This window comes from Chenopodium album, chromosome 14, assembly GCF_948465745.1.
Source record: "Chenopodium album chromosome 14, dcCheAlbu1.1, whole genome shotgun sequence".
Taxonomy (NCBI): domain Eukaryota; kingdom Viridiplantae; phylum Streptophyta; class Magnoliopsida; order Caryophyllales; family Amaranthaceae; genus Chenopodium; species Chenopodium album.
The window spans coordinates 49,944,053-49,967,301 of record NC_137847.1 but is presented as its reverse complement, the minus strand read 5'-3'; the positions used below and the strand labels follow the sequence as shown (position 1 = coordinate 49,967,301).

The 23,249-nt window shown below is 35.3% G+C and overlaps 1 non-coding gene and 2 pseudogenes across 1 annotated transcript; all 3 read left to right on the top strand.

Moving 5' to 3' along the window:
• The first annotated feature begins 3,508 nt into the window (after nucleotides 1-3,508).
• Nucleotides 3,509-11,401, top strand: LOC145579461 (farnesyl pyrophosphate synthase 1-like; annotated as a pseudogene).
• Nucleotides 11,402-13,614: 2,213 nt separating this feature from the next.
• LOC145579460 (farnesyl pyrophosphate synthase 1-like) lies at nucleotides 13,615-22,032 on the top strand (annotated as a pseudogene).
• Nucleotides 22,033-22,902: 870 nt separating this feature from the next.
• On the top strand, nucleotides 22,903-22,974 carry TRNAD-GUC (transfer RNA aspartic acid (anticodon GUC)). The gene has a single exon. It is a non-coding gene; the product is annotated as a tRNA-Asp (tRNA).
• The last annotated feature ends 275 nt before the right edge of the window (nucleotides 22,975-23,249 follow it).

Sequence of the window (23,249 nt, the reverse complement as noted above, 5' to 3'; positions counted from 1 at the left end):
TGAGCTAAGCTTGAAATGAAATAATAATGTGAGTTAGCTCAAGCTTTTAATTTTTTGTGCGAGTTCATCTTGCTAAGAGTTTGTCATATTCGACCTTTATTCACTAACAAGCTCATTTTTGCAAGTTGAGTTAAAGCTCAATCTTGAACAAACTAAATTCGGACTTGATAATCCTTGAGACCTTGATCGAGTTACCAGCTAAAATAAAATACTCCTTAGAAAATATGAATGAATATTGTATACATTGTAAAATGAGTAACATCTCTAGTATGCATGATATGATTTTGATCTTTATAATAATATACTACCTCCAATTTTTATTAGTTGCAACATTGGGTATTATTTGTAAGATATAAAATATTTCAAAGTTGCAACCAAAATGTTGAGAACACCCATATTCAAGCCCAGGCCCATTTGGCTAAACAACAGAATTAGTCAAACAGGAGTTTAGTCAGCAGTGTAATTAGAGTTAGTTATAACAAACTCTTATTTCTTTTTCTGTTATTTTGTTAGCATAATACAGTTGTATAAATATAGGTGTAATAATTGCTAATAATAACTTTCTCCTAACTTTTCCGGGTTTTCATTTTTTTCTCAATAATAAAACACTTTATGTTCTTCATTCTTCTTCGACTAAGCTCTTCTCTGAATCTTCTTCTTCTCTAAATTCGAAGATTTCTTCCAAAATTAACAAAAAAAAAAATCGGAGGTAGTATTTATATAATTGAAGTTTTACCGGTTGATCACAAAGTCAAAATGTGACAATGAATGAACTAAAAGTATTAAGTACAACACGTTTTGAACCATTTCTGCACGCATCACATAACATATGCCATAAATTCACATTGTTAGGAATAATGATGTAACCATGAAAATAATAGAGAAATTAGGGCAAAGATACAATACTCAATTGTAGATCTCATATAAGTTGTGACGCGTTTTACGGCTGCCCTAGAAGCGTATTTCGCCACCACCGGCATGAGGCTCTTAGTGACGAATGCTCTCCAAGGGTAACACAGCTACCTTCTAACTCCATATCCTGATTGGAAGGTTGGAATTACTTCGAGAACTGCTCAGATCTCTATGGGAATTGGCTATGTGTTTAGGGTTTCACAATACTTCGTATGTAAAATAATGAATAGACACAATGGGTATTTATTGGTTATGAACACGCTATCCATAGTTTGCCCCGAATCATCAAGCCCGCCCGATCGGACATGTGGGGTAAGAAGTCCACGCCAAACATAGATCATTAAAACGATGGATTCGTTCGATTTGTATTACTCCCAACACACATCACGTACAGGAATGCGAAAATCAGCACATTATCAATCGGCATCATATGATGCCTATGATTTATATCAAATCATTTTATACCAAATGGAATCGTACCAAAGCAATGATCGGCCTGAACTGCTTCATGTAACACATATTTTAACTTTTTTTTTTCTTTTTTTTTTTTAAATGAAATCTTTGATTATTTTAGTTTAAAAGATTTTCAAATTAACACATAACATTTTAAACTAAAATAATCAAAGATTTCATACCAAAAAAAAAAAAAAAAAAGATTTTCAAATTAACTCATAATATTTCTTCAAAAAAAAAAATTAAAAAAAAAAAATTAACACATAATATTTACTGTACAAGCTAATAATAAATAATGATCAATTTTTTAATAAGGAGATCCGCAAAACAAATAAAAAGACACTTGATCGATCTCATAGTAGGAAGTACGGAGTAGTAAAATCTAATATATATATATATATATAAAGGGGAGTTTTTTCCCGAGTTTTTAGAGAGCTACGTAGGATTTAATTTTCTTAGCGCACCATGTAAGATTATAAATTTTAGTTGTATCCAATCAAATAAGAGATTTTTATTTTCTTTTAAAATTAAATAATTCAAATGCCACGTAAGCAAAATTGGCGAATGAGATTTTTAAGTTTAAATTAATTAAATATAAAATATTATCTTTTGATATTAGGAATTTTATCTAAATATGTAATATTTTAACACATAAATAAAAAAAATATTTTAAATAATCCAAACAAACCGTGCATCGCACGGGCTTCATCTAGTTATTCCTAAAGTTGACTTTTCTTAGATATCTAATGTCGCATAAACGGCATCTATCTTTTAATTTTTTTATTATTAGTTAACACGTATTTATATCAACGAGGTATATTATTATTATTATTTAAAAATTCCCAACCCTCAACTTTTAGCTATGCTACATCAACACTCTAAGTGCCTATGTGAACAACACAACTGCAGTTTAGCCGTTTGCTGGGAACATTATTGATAAAACTAAAGGGGAAAACACACATGTAGTTGAAGTTGCTTGGTTTAGGGAATTGACCTTTCTAACATGAAATTAAAACCTGATATAAGTTGTTGAGATGACTGATCAACTTTGATTCGATTTGATAGGAATTTAGAGGTGCTGAAAATATTTTTCTCATAAAAAAAAACTTGTCAAAATCTTTAATTTATCTGCTACTAGGTTAATTAGGTTTTGTGCCATACACAACAAGTTTCATTATTGAATTGTTTTCAATTTGACACTATATTTAATTATAAAATTTAATGTCTAAAATAATACTTCCTCAGTTCCTCCGTTCCAATAATATTGCAACAAGGATGAAATCACGTATGCCAAATCATATTTTATATGTTAAATATTTATAATTGTATAAGAGGAAAAATTATAAGAAAATTGATATTGTGAAAGTATTTTATGAGACGATTTTAACAGGATTCACATGACTATATTTTGCTTAACATATAAATAATATTATATGGTCAAACAAGAATAATAAATAGCGCAAAAGTTCCATTGTTGCAATACTATTGGAACAGAGGAAGTAGAATTTAACATATCAATTTTAAACTTTTATTGTTAGAGCTCAGCACGTGTTGGCTTTTTAGTCTACGTTAAAGCACTTTTTGCAACATAAATCTACATTTGTATAAAAATTAAGAACAGAGTAATTATTTTGATCGGGGTAGGTTATTATTAGGTTTTGTTTAGCTAGCTTTTAACTCTTTAATCACCATGCAATACTAAATGCAATGACAAATAAAGGAGAAATTCTCATAAGTTTAATGATCATTATTTCTAATTATCATTAGGTAAAATTTATTAAAATTTAATTTTATAAAAAAAATAAAAAAATAATAAAAAAAAAAAAAAACATTGAGACGAATCCAACTAGATTCCACATGATTATAATTAAATTATAATCATAAAAGCTAGTTAGTTAAAGTAGATTTTCGATTTTAATATTGTCAAATGTCAAAACATGTCAAGACATTTTGTATTATAATGAAACGTAACACATCATTTCTTCAATTTCCAAAACCATGATTTTAGTATATATATCATTTGCATGCCTAGAAAATTGTTATTTGGTAGCTTGTTACAATTCCTCCATTGTTTTCACAAAGTTCACCAAAATCAATCACTTAAAGTTTAAAAGAAATAGATTGGGTTAGCTAATTAAGGAAGATGGAGAGAGCAAAGGATGATATGAGAGAAAGATTAAATGAAGTATATCATGTTTTGAAGACGGAGTTGTTACAAGATCCTGCCGTCGACTACGATCATGTCTCCCGTCAATGGCTCGAACAGGTGCAGTGGTTCGATCAATTCATTTGTTCTACTACATTTAATTCTATGATTGATCTAATATATGTTCGATCTCTCTTTTCTTAGATAAGTTCATTGTTACGTGTAGTTAACGTTATTTCATTCTTTAAACTTGACGTACAGATGATGGATTATACTATACCTGGAGGTAACACGTATATTCTCCGAATTACACTATATATTCAATGTTTAATTGATTATTATTTTGTTAATCATATATACTGTACTAAAAAATCATATTATGATCTAATTAATTACAATATTATATATATTAATGATCGAATTTGAGTCATCAGGAAAAATGACTAGAGGGCTGTCTGTGATCGAAAGCTATAAGTTACTTAGTGATGGAAAAGGAAACCAAGTCTCTGAAAATGGCCTTTTCCAAGCTTCTGTTCTTGGCTGGTGCACTCAATGGGTATGCTTGACTCCTTCCGTTCCTGAATAATTGACATATTTAAACTTTTCCTTTTTTTTTTCCTTTTTTTTGAGAAAAATTGACACATTTAAACTTGACACGTATGTCAATGCACAAGTTTAATACTTTAGATAGATAAATATAATTAAATATTAGAAAAAAAATATATAAAAAAATGATATTATTAAACATTATATTAATACCTAAAAATATATTTCATGATATTAAAAATATAAATTACTAGAAAATTATGTATATATTAAAAAAAATAAAGCAAAAATTGTCCGAAATAATCCCACTTTTGGGGCATCCGCTAAAAATAATCCCACCTTTGGGTTATTTTTAAATAATCCGACCTTTATATCTAATCCGCTCAAAATGATCCCGAGTGACTAGTAACCGGTTTAAAAGGTAAATTTTTTTTATTAAGTTTAATTTACACGTGTCACTACTTGATTTGTCCAAAATTAAAAAAAATTAATAAAAAAAGTAAAATCAAATAAATAAATAAAAAAAACCACCACACAAACCCACCAGAACCACCACCATCATCCCTACCACCACCCAAACCCAAAATCCAGAACCACCACTCAACCCAGACCCGAAACCACCGCCACCCACAACCCCACTGCGTCGATCAGAATGCCACCCAACCTAACCCCAAAACCTCCTTCGAAAAATCAAAACCCCACTAACCCAGATCCCGGTTTACGAAGTGGGGAGGTCTACGCGCGGACAAAACCAGGGGCTGGGGAGATAGGTGCATGTGAAACCGGAGGAAGGGAGGTTGGCACGATCGGAATCGTGGGCAGGGGAGTTCAGCGCGGCTGGAATCGTGGGCAGGGAAGGTTAGCGCGGCTGAAATCGTGGGCAGGGGAGGTCGACGCAGTCGGAATTGGGGGATTGAGAAGCTAGGTCGGTGCTGCCGGAAAAACGGACGGGGGACGGGGAGAGGGCTGGGATCGGGACGGGAAAGGGTTTTCGAGGTAAGGGGATGCCGGGATCGGCGGTTCAAGGGAGAGAGGGATGTCGGTCGCTCGCGGCGCTCCGCCGTCAGGGGGCAGGTAAGGTGTCAAGATGGTGGGAATGGGCGGCCATGGAATCAGGAGGCAGGAGGGTGGCAGCTTGGGCAATCCCGATAGGTGGTTTATAAATTATTAATTAATTTTTTTATTTTTTCATTATAAACATTTAACTTTTTAAAAAAAAATTATTTTATTTTATTTTTATTTTTTTGACCAATCACAGGCCGCCACGTGTCTGGTAACTTGTTATAACAAGTTTAATGACTGGTTGGGACCATTTTGTGCGAATTAGGTATAAAGGTCGGATTAATTAAAAATAACCCAAAAGTGAGATTATTTTTAGCAGACGCCCCAAAGGTGGGATTATTCTGGACAACTTTTCCAAAAATAAAAGCCTAACGTGTCAATTATTTAGGAAAGGAAGTGAGTGTTCAGTTGTAAATTAAACTTAACTATTCCTTATAGATGCATGTTTGCACTGCAGCTTGTGGGATACTTTCTTGTTCTGGATGATATTACGGATAATTCTCACACAAGGTGCGGCCGGCCTTGTTGGTTTAGATTGCCTAAGGTTTATGCTGTAATTCTTAGCATTCTGATGAATTGCTTCCCTTTCAATTCTTCTTTGTTGAAGCAAGTTTAGGTAAATTATTAAAGTTTAACTTGTTTATTTGCAGGTTGGCATGATTGCAGTGAATAATGGCATTCTACTTTGGACTCAAATTAATAGGATTCTTAAGAAACTGTCAAAGTAATTAGGGCTCAAAGCTTCAGTTATGCTCATTGATCTCAAATCATATATGTAGAGTACATAGCTTCCTAAGATAACATCACAAGATATGCTAACAATTATCTTGAGTGAAATAAGGCTATAATTAAGGAAACTAATTTATATGATAATAATGAATAATATTCTCCTAATCTTTCCTAACACCCCCCTCAAGTTGGAGCGGGTGGAGTGAAGACGCCCAACTTAGGAAGGAGATGGTCAAATTGCGATTTGCCCAATGCTTTGGTGAAGATATCGGCCAATTGAACATGAGTAGGAACATAGGAGGGATCAATGAGTCCATCTATGATAGCATCTCGAACAAAGTGACAATCAACTTCAATATGCTTTGTTCGTTCGTGAAACACCGGGTTTTTAGCAATATGCAATGCAGACTGACTATCGCAGAACAATTTAATAGCCTTGGGATGATGTACACCTAAGCTCGAAAGAAGACCCTTCAACCACTTTAATTCACAAGTGATGGCATACATGGAACGATACTCTGCATCTGCCGAACTAGTAGCCACGGTTGGTTGCTTTTTGGTCTTCCAAGAAATAGGTGAGAGGCCTAGAAACACCAGCCATCCTGTCAAAGATCTGCGTGTTAACGGGCAAGCAGCCCAATCTGAATCACACCAACCCTGCAGAGTTAGTTCACTGTCAGACCGTAACAAAATCCCTTGACCCGGAGTACCTTTTAGATACCTAACAACACGCAGAGCTGCTTCCCAGTGTTCTTTTCTTGGTTCCTGCATGAACTGAGATAAAATATGAACCGAATAGGCTAAATCCGGCCTAGTGACTGCAAGGTAGATCAACCTGCCAACAAGTCTGCGATAAGATTCAGGATCAGAAAGTACAGGACCACTTGCTAGACCAAGCTTGTGGTTTTGTACCATAGGAAAATCAGCGGGCTTGGAACCTAATAATCCTGCCTCTGAAATAATGTCAAGGGTATATTTTCTCTGACACAAAAACAAACAAAAAGAACTACGGGCAACTTCTATGCCCAAAAAATATTTCAGAGTGCCAAGATCCTTCATATGAAAGCAGTCACTGAGATATGCCTTGAATGCCCTTAGAGCAGCGGAATTATTCCCAGAGATAATTAGATCATCAACATACACAAGCACATTAATTTGTGTGCGACAATTAGTGTAAGTAAACAAAGAATAATCTGAGTATGACTGGAAGAAACCATATGCCTTCAAAGCAGAAGTAAGTTTGGCAAACCAACATCTAGGAGCCTGTTTTAGGCCATATAGGGATTTTCTAAGGCGACATACCTTATTAGGGTGCGATGACTCAAAACCCGGAGGAAGTTTCATGTAGACTTCCTCTTCAAGATCACCATGAAGGAAAGCATTGTGGACGTCCATCTGATGAAGCTCCCAATTTTTAGAAGCTGCAATAGCAAGAAAGGCACGAACAGTGACCATTTTAGCCACAGGAGCAAATGTTTCGGTGTAGTCAATGCCCTCCTTTTGATGATTGCCAAAGACAACCAATCGGGATTCAAACGTTCAATACTCCCATCAGAATTATATTTGATCTTGTACACCCATTGACTCCCTAAAGGACGCTTGCCAGGGGGAAGATCTTCCATTGTCCATGTTCCATTTTTTTCAAGAGCCTGAATTTCATTTTGCATTGATTTTCTCCAACCTGCATCCTTCATAGCCTCCTTAAAAGACCTTGGCTCTTTGCCAGAAGTAATAGCTACAATAAAATTTTGGTAATATGGAGAAAAACTGTCACAATTAATATAATGCGCTATAGGATAAGGAGTACCTGAGGGATGCTTTGGAGACGGAGTGTTAGGAGATGGAGACGATGGACTATTAGTGAGGACCGTGTGAGTCACAAAATCCCGGTGTCGAACATTAGGAAATTTCTCACGCATACCCCGACCCATTTGTGCTTCTTGAGCTGCTGTTTGGGGCTGATCTGATGGGGTCGGTGCTGGTGTGTTGTTCTGTTTCGGCTGGAATTGTGGCTGAAGTTGGCGGTGGCTGGGCAGGGTCAGCAGGCTCACGTTGCTGCTGCACCGTGAGCTATTGTGTGGGAGGGGCAGTGAGCTCCGCGGCCTCCCTGCGGTGAGCACTAGGTTGCCGCGGGTAGCTTGCGGAGTAATCTGACTCCTCTCGTGCTTTAGGTGAGTGCAAGTCAAACTCTTCCCCATTAAATAATGTAGGCATATTATCATTATGCACCACATTATCCACATAATACTCAGCTTGATTGTCCAAAGTTACATCAACAAAGTCAAAATCAACAGCAATATTCATGGGCACAATTTTTTTAGGGACAATGTTGGATGATGTCGGATCAAGAAATGGGAAAACATCCTCGAAAAATTTAACATCTCGCGACACAAAAAATTCTTTCGATTCAAGATCAAATAAATTCCAACCTTTCTTCCCAAAAGGATAACCAACAAACACACATTTACAACTCCGACTGGCAAATTTGTTTCCCTGAGTTTTCTGATTATGGGCAAAGCATAGACACCCAAAGGTACGAATAGTAGTGTAAGACGGAGGAGTGCCAAATAAAATTTCGTAGGGGGTTTTATTTTGCAAAAGAGGAGAGGGAGTACGATTAATTAAGTGGGCAGCAGCTAAAACACTCTCCCCCCAAAAATAAATTGGCAAATTAGCCTGAAAACGCAAAGCCCTCCCTACATTGAGAATGTGTTTTTGTAGATGATTAAATTACCTCGGCGACTGATACCATGTCAAAGTAATTAGGGCTCAAAGCTTCAGTTATGCTCATTGATCTCAAATCATATATGTAGAGTACATAGCTTCCTAAGATAACATCACAAGATATGCTAACAATTATCTTGAGTGAAATAAGGCTGTAATTAAGGAAACTAATTTATATGATAATAATGAATAATATTCTCCTAATCTTTCCTAACAGAAAAACTTTCGAGACCAACCTTACTATGTTGATCTCCTTGAATTATTTAACGAGGTATTGTGGATGAACGGTCTAGTTTTGTTGAGAGGTACAACGTACAATTGGTAGTGGGATCCACCGTGATGTCATCTAGGGGAGTTGGGCAAAGTGGTGAAAAAAAATATAAAAAAAAAATAAAAAAATAAAAAATTGTGAAGAAATGGTAACACCCAACAATACATTGTATGTTAAGATTATTTATGAGAACATATTACTAAAAACAATCAAGTTCAATTCTTATATAACTTGTGTAAAATCAAAGTGATGCATAAAAAAATAATAATAAAAGTAATTTTTTTTCCCTTGCTTCAATAGTAAATTTGCTTTCACAGGTTAAGCTCCAAACAGCATGTGGACAAATGCTTGATATGATAACCACAGTCGAGGGGAAGAAAGATTTGTTGAATTATACTCTAGCAAAGTGAGTGAAAATCACTTCAATAATACTTATAATCTTGGAGGAATTTTTTTGAAAGTTATAGATGTAATTATTAAATTTGTCCATTGATATCTTTCTCATTGCTAGTGAAGATTGTTTGATCCCAATTTAGTGAAGTAATCTTAATTGCGTTTAGAATCTAGAGTTGTAACCATTGTGAGCTAAGGAGAGACACTTCGCATTATTCCAAAGACCATGGTGCTAGTGAATGAAGATTGCATTTTACTGCTTCAAAATGAGTTGCCAGAAAAATTGCAATCGCACATAAGAATAAGCTTGTTGAATTGGTATGCCCCAATAACTCAATTTTTATTGGCTGATATTTGATTTATTTTTAATGTTAAAATTAATTATAAATGTTTTTTCTTATTTTTAAAATTTAATTTTTTTATATATATTTTTACTGTTAATTTACGAATTATTTTTTTTAATTTTAGTAATAATAAAAACTCAACTTTATAAATTAATTAGAAAAATTATAAAAATAATTCAAAAATTATTTCGAAATAATAAATGAACTTTAAAAATTAAATAGATGATTTATAATTAATTTTGGCATTAGAAAGTGATTCAAAATCAGCCAATAAAGAATTAGTATAATGGTAGTCATTTTAAGGATGACTACCATAGAATCCTCCAAATGAAGTAAACTCGATAATAACAAATGTAAGGTGATAATTTTTTATTTTTTTTATTTAGAAAAGATACTAGTATTTATTTACATGCTAATTGATTATTTGATGCTTGCAGTTATCGACGCATCAGCCAGTACAAGACTGCATATGGGACTTTCTATATCCCAGTATGTGGAAATATTTAGCTTCCATGGCCTTACAAAATATTGAATCTATTTCTTGACATTCATATAGCCTATGTTCTCATCACCTAATTTTCATATATTTTAACAAAAGCTAGTTCAGAAAAAATTTAGAAATACCCTAGGCCAGTTCAATTCTCAAATAAAAATAAGTTTTAATAAATGCAAACCGATTAAAGTTTAGATATGTTTCAAGTTCAAATTTGTGAAAAAAAAAAAGTGAAGAGAGCATAGCATTTATTTGCATATGTCATTCTCACTTGCATAATACATACTTGTATACGTCAACATGCATTTTAAAATTTTAAATTAGAATTCTTGTGCAGTTTGCATGTGCTTTGCTAATGCTAGGTGAAGAGAAGCTAGCTGATGATGTTAAGGATATCCTTCTTGAGATGGGCATCTACTTCCAAATACAGGTACTTTTATGAGTGCAGCTAGAAAATCATCAAATTCTTTATTTAAATTAGAAACTTGAATTGCTCCCTACTAATGTAATTCTATCGATTAATCGATCTGATGCTTTGTTTATGTTGCTTGGTCTGAATGAGACGTGCACTATCATAAATCCTCATTAGCATGTTTATGAATCCTTCATGCTTGTTTGCAAAGGGATCGATCATATCGGAATGATTTATTTTTCATTCTATTATTTAGCAGGATGACTATTTAGACTGCTTTGGTGATCCTGAAATGAGTGGCAAGGTTAGTTTGTGAATTGAAGTGTGATGATGAAATTGATGATTAATTACTCAGTTCATTGGCCGATGATAAATTAACTAATTAAAGGAACTTGTAAAATTTTATACTTATTTTATCAGATTGGATCAGATATTGAAGAATTCAAGTGTTCTTGGTTAGTTGTGAAAGCTTTAGAAGTTTGCAACAAGGAGCAAAAGAAACTGTTATGTGTAATAAACTCTAATTCGATCTTTTTACAAATTACATGAATAGTGTTAAAGCTTAAAAGTGATACAGACGCACATTATTACCTCAATGATGAACATGAGTCTTATTTTACAGGAAAACTATGGGAAAGCGGACCAACAAATGTTAATGTCGTCAAATCTATCTATAAAGATCTCAATCTTCAGGTATAACGACGATTGAATATAATGATAGAAAATATCGTGCGCACAATAATTGCTAATTCTTCTCCCCCTCGTTTAATAAATTGTGTTATGGTAGGGCATCTTTACTGAATATGAGATTGATGTATATGAGAAACTAACAACTAGCATTGAAGCTCTACCCAGCAAAAGTGTGCAAGCAGTGCTGAAGTCTTACTTGGATAAAATCTTCAAGAGGCAGAAATAGGCTAACATAAAAAGGGCTCTGAATTACAAATCAAGACTGTTTATATAGTTATATGACTATTTTCACGGTTTAATTTAGAAAGTGAAACTCTACTGTTGGTTTTGCCTAGCTTATTCTTAAGAACGGAAAGGATTTACCAATTTACAAACGAGGTTTTATTACATTACTGTCCTTATTATTATGGGAATTGCTTGGCTCCACGTTCTTACTCTTGTATGTAAGGTTAATTATTATGCAGTACAACCCTTTGTTGCGAAATAAATGTTCCATGTGTTTTGATTTTTTTCATATTTTTATGAACACTATTTGTACTTTATACATAAGATTAAACATAATCATGTGGATACTTAGAATCGTTTCAACTCGATGACAATGTGTAATATAGTATTTAAATATCAAGTTCTTATCATTCATAATTTTATACAGGCATATTCAAACTAAATGGTGAAGTGTCAAAATTAATCCAAACTACGTAACTTGCTCTTGGTAACATAAATTATTGCCAATTTTGTGCTATGATTTACTTTGATGAATGTAAATAGAGTAGTTGGCATCCACTGAGTTAAATGTATACGAAGTATATTTATGCCCAATTTTAATGGTATTGACCTTTAAACATTCTTGCGAACAATTTCTAATTTTAAAAGAAACCATTTTATAAGCATTTTGTGTTAAATTTAAGCCACCAGCAAAATAATTTCCAAGTTTTTGACAATTACCATCTACAATTGTTGTTGTTTTAGGAATTACCACCTACAAGTTTTTTTTTGTTAAATTTACCACCTACATTTTTTCAAAATACTAAAACTTCCCACCACTTTAACCAACCCCTCAAAGATGACGTCATCCTTGCTATTTTCCTCCGTTTTCTTTCTTTTTCACTCAATTCTCACTTCCCTCTTCTTCCACTTCCATCTAAATTGAGGCATACCTTGAAATCGAATTGCTAAAAACCCTAATTTTTGAATATTCAAAGCAAGACCAATGAATTTGAAACCCTAATTTTTAATTTTAGCAATTTGATTTTAGTATATGTGCAAAATTAAAAAGGAGATGAAAAAGAAAGACAGAGTATCGAAAGAGGAAGGAAGGAAAGGGAGAGAAAATGAGGGGAAGACCGTTTGTAGCCCCACCACGACGTCATCTTTCAAAGTGGTGGGAAGTTTTCTCATTTTTATAAAATAAAGATGGTAAATTTCAATTAAAAAAAGAAAAAAAAACTATAGGTGGTAATTCCTAAAACAACAACAATTTTAGGTGGTTGTTGTCAAAAAATCCTTATTATTATTCAAATAATAATTGAAACAATCAAACTTGACACATATCATGAATATATGGCAATAACAAGAGTACGTCGTAACTTTTAATTTTAACCTTATATTCCGTAATAAAAAGTTTAATTCTCTCTTCTTGTATTAATACTTCATAAGATATACTCACCTATAGTCCTATATGGTATTTGGGAAGTTCAAACTACAAAATTAACATATAATACCATTAAAAGATACTCCATCCATTTTTAAATACTTGCTTCACTTTTCATTTCTGGTCATGTTTAAATACTTGTTCCATTTCCTTATTTGGAAAGTTTTTACAATATTTAATTTTTCTCTCAACTAGTGACCCCAACATAAATCATATTTTATTAATTTCATGTTCTCTTTTCAATTCTCTCAATTACTTTTGCTTTTTACGAAGTATAATTTTTTATTCTTCTACCTACCCTACTACTTCTATATTTTATTATTTTCTTCAAATTCTCCTAAAATTTCAGGAATAATGAAGGAGAAATGGAGCAAGTATTTAAAAATAAAGGGATTATAATGATAAAAATAAATACGTAGATTCAAATACCAATATGAGATCTGATAGTTAGATTATTTTAATACGGAGTACATTATATAATAATCCAACTATGTATTAATTGAACTATGTATTAATTTGGATCGAAATAGGATCAAAATAACCCCAAAAACCTTATCTGATCAATGTCTCCCACGACAAAAATAATGACTGATATAATCCTCAAAAACATTTTTTTCTCTTAAAATTATATCTCTATATATCCTCGCAGGCTCTCATAATCCCCACCCAAACCCACTACCACCTTTTTATTATTTCTTTCCTTTTACATTCATTATTTTTTAATAAATCACTGATATAATTGCTGTATATAACTGATAGAAAAATGATATCCTTTGCATGCCCTTGAAAATTGTTATTTGGTGTACTGTCTTGGTTAAAATTCCTTCATTGTTTTCACAAAATTCACCAAAATCAATCAAGTATTGGAAAACATAAATTGGGTTAGCTAAGCTAGCTAATTAAGGAAGATGGAGGGAGAAAAGGATAAAATGATAGAAAGATTTAAGAAAGTTTATTATGTCTTGAAGACGGGAGTTGCTGCAAGATCCTGCCGTCGATTATCACCATGCCTCCCGCCAATGGCTCCAACAAGTAAGTAGTTCATTTGTTCCGATTCTTTGATTTTTTTTTTTTTTTTTTTTTTTTTTTTTTTTTTAAATATACTTTTTCTTTCGGTTGTTGCTTGCTAATTATATTTTTTTTTGTCATTCTTTATTTATTTATTTTTTTGACAGATGCTGGATTATAACGTTCTAGGAGGTAGCTTATTTCTCCTAATTACACAATTTAATGCTTATAATTAGAAAAATTTGTGGAATTACTTACCTTAATGGTCACCCTATTTTTTATTTTATCGAAGAAGGAGGTGTTTTTTTTTTTTTTTTTTTATCAATCGCCCTTGTTGGTCGATCAAATAGGGCGATTGTTTAAGTCGCCCTTATTGTTTGATAAATGAGGGCTAATTTAATTCAGTCGCCCTTATTGATCAAATATAAGACAATCACCCATTTTTCAACCTCTTTGTCGTCCTATTTGATGGTTTATAAGAAGGCAAAATTAAAGTTGCTCTCTAAGAATAAAATCGCCCTTTTTGAACTATTTTCTTGTAGTGCTTATTACAAGGTTTGCAAATAGACACCTTATATGGAGTACACCGTAAGATTTTAAAATTACATATCTTACTATATGAACATTTTGTGTCGTTAAATTAGCAAACAGAATTCATTTTGTTTCAAAAAAATAGCAAACGGAATTCATTCAATTTCCGTCAATGGGCCCATCACCACCTTACCACTATGAGGAATTATATCAGAAGATAATTCTAACCCAAGATGTTCATAATTTCGTACTTCGTATAAGGTAATTATTTTTTTAAAAAAAATTAAACTTGCAAAACTTATGTTTTTAGATAGTTCCACATAAACTTTCAGAACAATAATTTGTAAAGTACAAGAGATTTTTCGGTTTATAATTGATTTGTAATTTTGTTTTAGGAAAAATGAACAGGGGGCTATCTGTAGTTGAAAGTTATATATTACTTAGTGAAAGAAAAGGAAACCAGCTCCCAGATGAAGACGAGCTTTTCCGCGCGTCTGTCCTTGGTTGGTGCATTCAATGGGTGTGCTTGAAATTCATGTTAGAGGACCAACTCAATCAGAAGTTTTAGCACGCAGATTTTGATTTGTTAGTTCATCGATCACATGCATCGATCTTATGTGCTAAGTAGTCCTTTTGATATATAGATTTTTGTATGCATTGCAGCTGGTGGGCTGTGTTCTTGTTCTTGATGATATAATGGATAGTTCTCACACCAGGCGCGGCCAGCCCTGTTGGTTTAGATTGCCTAAGGTTTCTTAAATATTATTATTGCTTCTTTCAATTCCTATTTGTTGAAATTAAACAAGCTTTTATATATGCTAAATGTTTGTTTGTAGGTTGGCATGATTGCTGTGAACGATGGTACTCTACTTTGGAATCATATTAATAGGATTATTAGGAAACACTTTCGAGACCAACCTTACTATGTTGATCTCCTCGAATTATTCAATGAGGTAGTTGTTTATTGTTTTGTTGATTACAGTATTACGTTTTAGCCTGCAAAAGTATTTTTTTAGTCAACAATTCACAAAAGCTGGTCAAAGTAGAGTCATGATTTGTTAATAATGACAAAAATCACATGTTGACGGAGAAACATAGGTTTCACCCTGTACTAGCATGATTAAGGTAAATGAGTTGTTATTTTTTTCCCTTCTACTATGTATAAATTTTCTTTTATAGGGCTTGTTCCAAACAGCTTGTGGAGAAATGATTGATCTAATCGACACAGTCGGGGAGGAGAGAGACTTGTTGAAATATACCCTGGCACTGTGAGTGAGAGTAACTTCATTACTCAATTTTGATGATTTCCAATTGCATCGTGTGACTAAAGTCTTTGCTTCTTGTTAATTGATTATGTCTGCCACACTTGCAGTCAATGACGCATCAGCAAGTACAAGACTGCATATGGGACATTTTATACTCCAGTAAGTAAAAATATCTAGTTTCATCAAGCAAAGTCGGGTCTAGTGAAAAGGTTTAAACCTCACAATTATGAGGTGAGATAAAACCATACTAAAGGTAATTTAAGATGGTGATTCTCTTATTTTTTTCCCCCATTTTTAAAGAGCATAGCTCGCTAATAACCTGGGGTGGGTGGACCTATAAGAGGCAAAAAAGCCTTATTTCAATTCCCAAGTAAATTATAAGCTCATAAAATGATGATTTCAGGAAAACATAGCATTTCCATTTTCCGTCCTATTGCAATATACATATACGTTAACATTATACATTTGTAGATAATTCTTGTGCAGTTTGCTTGCGCTTTGCTAATGCTAGGTAAGAAGCTGGATGATTACAATGATGTGAAGGACATCCTTCTTGAGATGGGCATCTACTTCCAAGTACAGGTATCTTTATGTAGGATTATGCTCTCTCGTCATATCCTAATGCATCTGATAGATATTATATTTAGGATAATATTTGTCGTAGATTAGGATATATTTTGTATATTTTGTATGTTTATCGTAACTAGGTTTCCTAACATGATTAGGCCTACCATTGTAAACTCTATATATTTTGATCAATGGTACACACTCCAGATTGAGGAGTTTTCCCGAAATCTAACATGGTATCACAGCTTAGGTTTTAGATCTCAAAATTTTTTTATTTTTCCAATCTTTATTGGTTTTTTGGTTTTATTGGGACCTTGCCTTCATCACACTTTCCGCAATTCTTGTTCTCTGCCTCTTCATCAAGATTTCAACTCCTTCTTTTTCCTTAAATTTTTTGCTCATTGTCCCATTACCTATCGTCAGACACCAACACAACCTACTGTAAACACCGCCCACCCATCATGACTAAAGATAGTGAGACACCACCACCGCCTCCACCTCCACCTCCACCTTCGCCTGAATTTCACCCTGCACTTACTGTCAATAACATTAAAAATGCTATTCCCTTAACTCTCGATTACGAGAAGGTACAGTATTCCAATTGGGTGGAACTTTTCGAGAACCATGCCTGCGCTTATAACGTTCTTGATCACATAGACCCAAACACTTCCCGGCCCTCAACGGTTTCGGATGCGTTATGGACGAGGTTGGATGCGATTGTAAAACAGTGGATATATGGCACAATATCCACTGATCTTCTTGAGACTATTCTCTCCCGCAAAGCCACGGCTCAACAACTGTGGGATCGAATCAAGGAAATTTTTCAAGACAATAAGAGTACAAGGGCGGTGTATCTTGAGAACTTATTCAACTCTTTGCATCTTGATAATTTCTCCAACGTGACTGCTTATTGCCAGCAACTCAAGAGTATTTCCGATCAACTTGCTAATGTCGATCAACCCGTCTCGGATCAGAAGATGGTTTTACGGCTTGTTGCGGGTCTTAACAAAACTGATTTTGACACAGTGGCTTCTATGATTGCTCAAACCGACCCCTTACCTTCTTTTAACACAGCCCGATCCCGTCTTCTTCTTGAGGAAACGCGTCGTGGCACTGATAATTCTAATCCGACCACCACCTTCGTCGCACAACAGCAGGGCACCTCCGACTCTGCTCAGTCGAACCAGCAGCAGCAGCCCGCCGGCCGAGGGGGCGGTGGTGGCGGAAAAGGTCGTGGCGGCGGAAAACCCACTCGTGGAAAGGGTCGTGGCCGCGGAGCTCAGGGTCGTGGTGGCTCTCCTGCCCAGCAACAACAGACCCCGCAACGTCAACAGCCCCAACAAAATTGGCAGCAGCAGCAGGCCTCTTCTAATGGTCAGAATTGGGCTCCTCAAAACCCTTGGCCCAATCCGCCTTATTGGCCTCAAGGGTGGGCTCTTCCACCAGCCCCATTCCCAACTTCTGGGCAGGCTACACACGCGTACAATTGTGGGCCATCTCAGCAGGCCTACACAGTGGGGCCACCTCAGCAGTCTTACGGGCCTCCCATGACTCCCACGGAGTTCGGCAGTGCGTACTCTTCCATGAATTTCACACCACCAGACAACGGTTGGTACATGGACTCTGGAGCTACATCTCACATGACCAATAATGCCGGTACACTTCTACCCCTTTTTAATTTAAGCACTAATAATCATATTTTAGTTGGTAATGGTCATCGCATTCCAATCACCGGTTATGGTCACACCACCCTCCCTAATCATACATTAGCCCTTAAAAATGTTCTTCTCGCACCTCAAATTATTAAGAATTTAATTTCTGTTCGTAAATTTACTTCTGATAATTCGGTGTCTATAGAATTTGACCCTAATGGTTTTACTGTGAAGGATCTTCGCACGGGGAGGGTAATAACGAGATGCAATAGCAATGGGGAGCTTTATCCAGTCACCTCAACTACTCCAAGCACTTGCCTAGCCACTTCTCTAGCTGCAGCCACCCCGTGGCATGATCGTCTAGGACATCCCAGGGCTTCCTCTTTAAGTTTTCTTAGGAGCAATAAATTTATTTCTTGTAATAAGGAGCATGACTCCACTGTTTGCAATTCATGTCAGATAGGGAAACATGTTAGACTTCCGTTTTATGATTCAAATAATAATACCTTTTCTGCTTTTGACATTATTCATGCTGATTTGTGGACCTCTCCCATTAAGAGTATTAATGGTCATAAATATTATTTAGTGCTTCTTGACGATTTTACTCATTATGTGTGGGCCATACCCCTTGCTTATAAATCTCAAGCCTACCAATCTTTTCTTCACTTTAGACAATATGTGCAAACACAATTTGAACGTCCTGTTAAATCTTTCCAAAGCGATCACGGTCGCGAATTTGACAATGACCCTTTCAAAAAGTTTTTCCTAGACAATGGTATGGTTTTTAGATTCTCATGTCCCCACACATCCTCTCAAAATGGGAAAGCCGAACGTATGATTCGGACCATTAATAATGTCAAACGCACCTTATTATTTCATGCCTCATTGCCTCCTTCCTACTGGTCACATGCTTTAGAGACGGCCATATATCTTCTTAATATTTTGCCAACAAAATCTCTCAAAAATATGACCCCGGCTCAGGCTTTGTTTCATAAGTATCCTTCATATGACCACTTGCGGGTCTTTGGTTGCCTTTGTTTCCCTAATCTTTCCGCTACGGCACCTCATAAGCTTGCTCCTAGATCCACTCCTTGCGTTTTTTTGGGATATCCCTCTAATCACCGTGGTTATAAATGTCTTGACCTTGCAACCCGCAAAATCATCATCTCACGACACGTAACCTTTGATGAGACGACATTTCCCTTTAAAAACTTGGAGCATTTCACTCTTAAAGATTATGAATTTTTGGGTAATGATGAGACATCCCCTTTGCTGACCCATTATTATTTGCGCCACTCCTCACAGCAAGCCCAACCCCATGCAGGCCCAATACCACAAGTCAGCCCAAACCATGTCAACCCATTACCCAATACCCCACCGCAATCCCCTGTTCTTCAGCGAACATCGCAGCTTGGCTGCGGCACGCCTTCCCATGCCACACATACCCCGCGGACCCCACTGCCATCACACCACACGGCCAGCAGTACACCCGCACCTCCACTGCCTTACTCACCGCCACCTTTGTGTGGTGTTCCCCCCATCCAACCCACTCGGCCACCACCTCCCTCTCCTCGTGTCACCCGTAGTCAACGGGGTATTTTCAAGCCTAACCCGAAATATTGTAACCTCTCTGTTCAACACTCGGGTCCATTTCACCAAAAATCACCTCTTCCTAAATCATATAAACAGGCCTTAAATGACCATAATTGGAATGCGGCGATGAATGATGAGTATAATGCTTTAATTAAAACAGGGACATGGGAATTGGTGCCTAGGCCTACGGGGGTGAATATTGTTAATTGTATGTGGCTATTTAAACATAAATACAAGTCTAATGGTGACCTTGAAAGGCACAAAGCTCGTCTTGTATGTGATGGCAGGTCGCAGGAAGTTGGTGTGGATTGTGATGAGACTTTCAGTCCGGTAGTTAAACCGGCCACTATTCGTACTGTTCTCAGTTTAGCTTTGGCTAAAAAGTGGTCGATACATCAACTTGATGTCAAAAATGTCTTTTTACATGGTAATTTGCAGGAAACTGTTTATATGCATCAACCTCCGGGTTTTGTTGATCGGAGGGCTCATACTCATGTTTGTCGGCTCCGCAGGGCTCTATATGGTTTGAAACAAGCTCCTAGAGCTTGGTACCAACGCTTTGCAAATTTTCTAGTCAAATTGGGTTTTGTCATTTCTAAGAGTGACAACTCTCTTTTTACTTTCCGGCAGGGTGATGATATGGCATATTTGCTCTTATATGTTGATGATATTATTTTAGCTACCTCATCTGACAGGTTGCGTAATGGAATTATTTCTCAGTTGCAAACTGAGTTCCCTATGACTGACTTGGATCCTTTGAGTTATTTTTTGGGGATTGTGGTGACCCGCAAACCCTCTTATATGCTACTTTCCCAGGAAAAGTATGCACAGGAGATTTTAGAGCGTGCAGGTATGGCCTCTTGTAAGCCTGCCGCCACTCCGGTTGACACTAAGTCCAAACTTAATGCAGATGCAGGACCACCTTTTCGGGATCCTACTTTGTATCGCAGTTTAGCAGGTGCTCTTCAGTATCTCACATTTACCAGGCCAGATATTTCTTATGCGGTACAACAGGTGTGTCTATTTATGCATGATCCCCGGGAACCTCATTATGAGGCATTAAAACGCATTATGCGTTATGTTCAGGGTAGCATTGATCACGGCTTACATTTATATCCTACTGTTTCTCATCGATTGATTACTTATACTGACGCTGACTGGGGAGGTTGTCCCGATACCCGGCGTTCCACTTCGGGCTATTGTTGTTTCCTTGGGGACAACCTCGTGTCTTGGTCATCTAAACGTCAACATACTTTGTCTAAGTCGAGTGCAGAAGCAGAATATCGAGGCGTCGCAAATGTTGTCTCTGAGGCATGTTGGCTTCGTAATTTATTACTTGAGTTACATTGTCCTCTACGGCAAGCTACTATAGTTTATTGTGATAATGTCAGTGCTATCTACCTTTCTGGCAACTCGGTACAACACTAACGCACCAAACATGTGGAGATGGATATTCATTTTGTTCGAGAAAAGGTTGCTTTGGGGGAAGTACGAGTTCTCCATGTTCCTACTAGATATCAGTTTGCAGACATTTTCACCAAAGGCCTACCACGAGATTTATTTCTGGAATTTAGGTCCAGTCTTAGCGTACGCCCTCCTCCCGCTACGACTGCGGGAGTGTGATAGATATTATATTTAGGATAATATTTGTCGCAGATTAGGATATATTTTGTATGTTTATCGTAACTAGGTTTCCTAACATGATTAGGCCTAGCATTGTAAACTCTATATATTTTGATCAATGGTACACACTCCAGATTGAGGAGTTTTCCCGAAATCTAACAGCATCTTTATGTTATTGCTCGGTCTGAATGAACCATGTAAGAAGTACTCATTAAACAACAATCTTTCTGAACCTTAATTACCATGAATTCTCATCGACTATTGTTATTATTAAGTTAATATCAGGAATATTGGGATGCTTATTTGCAGTTCAATGAATGATTTTTTTTCTTTTTTTCCTTGTATTGACAGGATGATTATTTAGACTGCTTTGGTGATCCTGAAATGATAGGCAAGGTGAGTTTGTGAAGTGTTATGATTATGATTATTCGTTGGCCTATATATATTAGAAAATTTAAAGTAACTTGTGAATTTTGATTCTTAGATTGGAACAGACATTGAAGAATTCAAGTGCTCTTGGTTGGTTGTGAAAGCTTTACAAGTTTGCAACGAGGAGCAGAAGAAATTGTTATGTGTAATAATCCCTTCTTCTTGTTACCAAGTGTTTATGTAAAAAGTGATGCAGATACACCTTAGCTCGATGATGAGCATGAGTTTCGTTTTACAGGATAACTATGGGAAATCGGAACCAGCAAATGTAGATGCCGTGAAATGCCTCTACAAAGATCTCAATCTTCAGGTATGTTAAATGAATAATGTTAGGATATATCATGCACAATAATTGATTATGCTTTTCTCCCTTAATCAACTATTTGTGGTATAAATTGTGTTATGGTAGGGCATCTTTGCTGAATATGAAATTGAAATGTATGAAAAGCTAACAACAAGCATTGAAGCTTTACCGAACAAAAGTGTGCAATCAATGCTCAAGTCTTACTTGGGTAAAATGTTCAAGAGGCAAAAATAGACAAATGCTTAAAAGAGGTCCTAACTGCAGATCAAGACTTTTTATGACTACCTTTACAATTTTATTTGAAAACTATCTTGTTTTTGCCTTTTAATTTTAATGTATGGATTTACAAGTGAGATTTTATTATTGGACTTGTTGTAGGTGTTTTTGGCCTATCTGTAGGCTTCATGTTGTAAGGGTTAATTATTGGGCTATTTGAATTCATTAATTCATTCTTGGAAATTAAATTTGGTAAAAATAATCCAAAAATATTTTTGTTGTGTGAACTTAAGTCAAAACTATAAATGAATTTTGCTATTGATGATATGAATTACAGAGTATTGACAGATTTGTGCAAAATGATATGCCCAATTAGCATTGCTACATGTTATTTAGACAATCCCTTCAAAAAAAAAAATATGTTATTTAGACAATGAGGCAAGCTAAGGATTAAGTGTCTACTTGAATATGGGTTGCAAGTGCCGGATTCGATCATTTAATAGAAAAGAAAAGTCAAATTTTTAATTAAGATGAAGAATCCGAGTGTCAACTCTTATCACGATACAATACGACATGGATTTTTGAAATAAATGAGGGTGTCGAAGTAACATAGCCCAATTGTCATTCTACCCAAATAAAATAAAATAAAATAAAATAAAATAAAAACCAATTGTCAATGGTCTTTCCTCGTCTTCTTGATAACATTTTCCAAACCTTAAAATAAAACAAATTGATAATGTATTTTTTCTGATCTAAAATAAGGTGATTAAACATAGCCTAAGTTAGAAATAACTAGTTTATGGGCTTCCTTTACAACAGTTCTAGCTACCTTTTTGAAAACTTAAGATTTATAAAATAAACAAAAATCACCACTAACTAAATATCAAAGTCGTTGTAGTATAGTGGTAAGTATTCCCGCCTGTCACGCGGGTGACCCGGGTTCGATCCCCGGCAACGGCGATTTTATTTTTTTTATTTTTTGGCTTTTTTCATAAAATTATCGATTAAAAAAATTTGCTCATTTAATTTACTAGCTCTGGATCATATTATATGCAATTTTGGAATTTTTTATATCTTACAAATAATACCCCAAAATTGCATATAATATGATCCGGAGGTAGTATATAACATACTCCGTATTTTAGCTTATGCACGGCACAATTACCGCTTGTAAAATTTGCTTATTTAATTTAATAAGAAAAACTTGTACATTAGTACTAATTATAAGAATAATC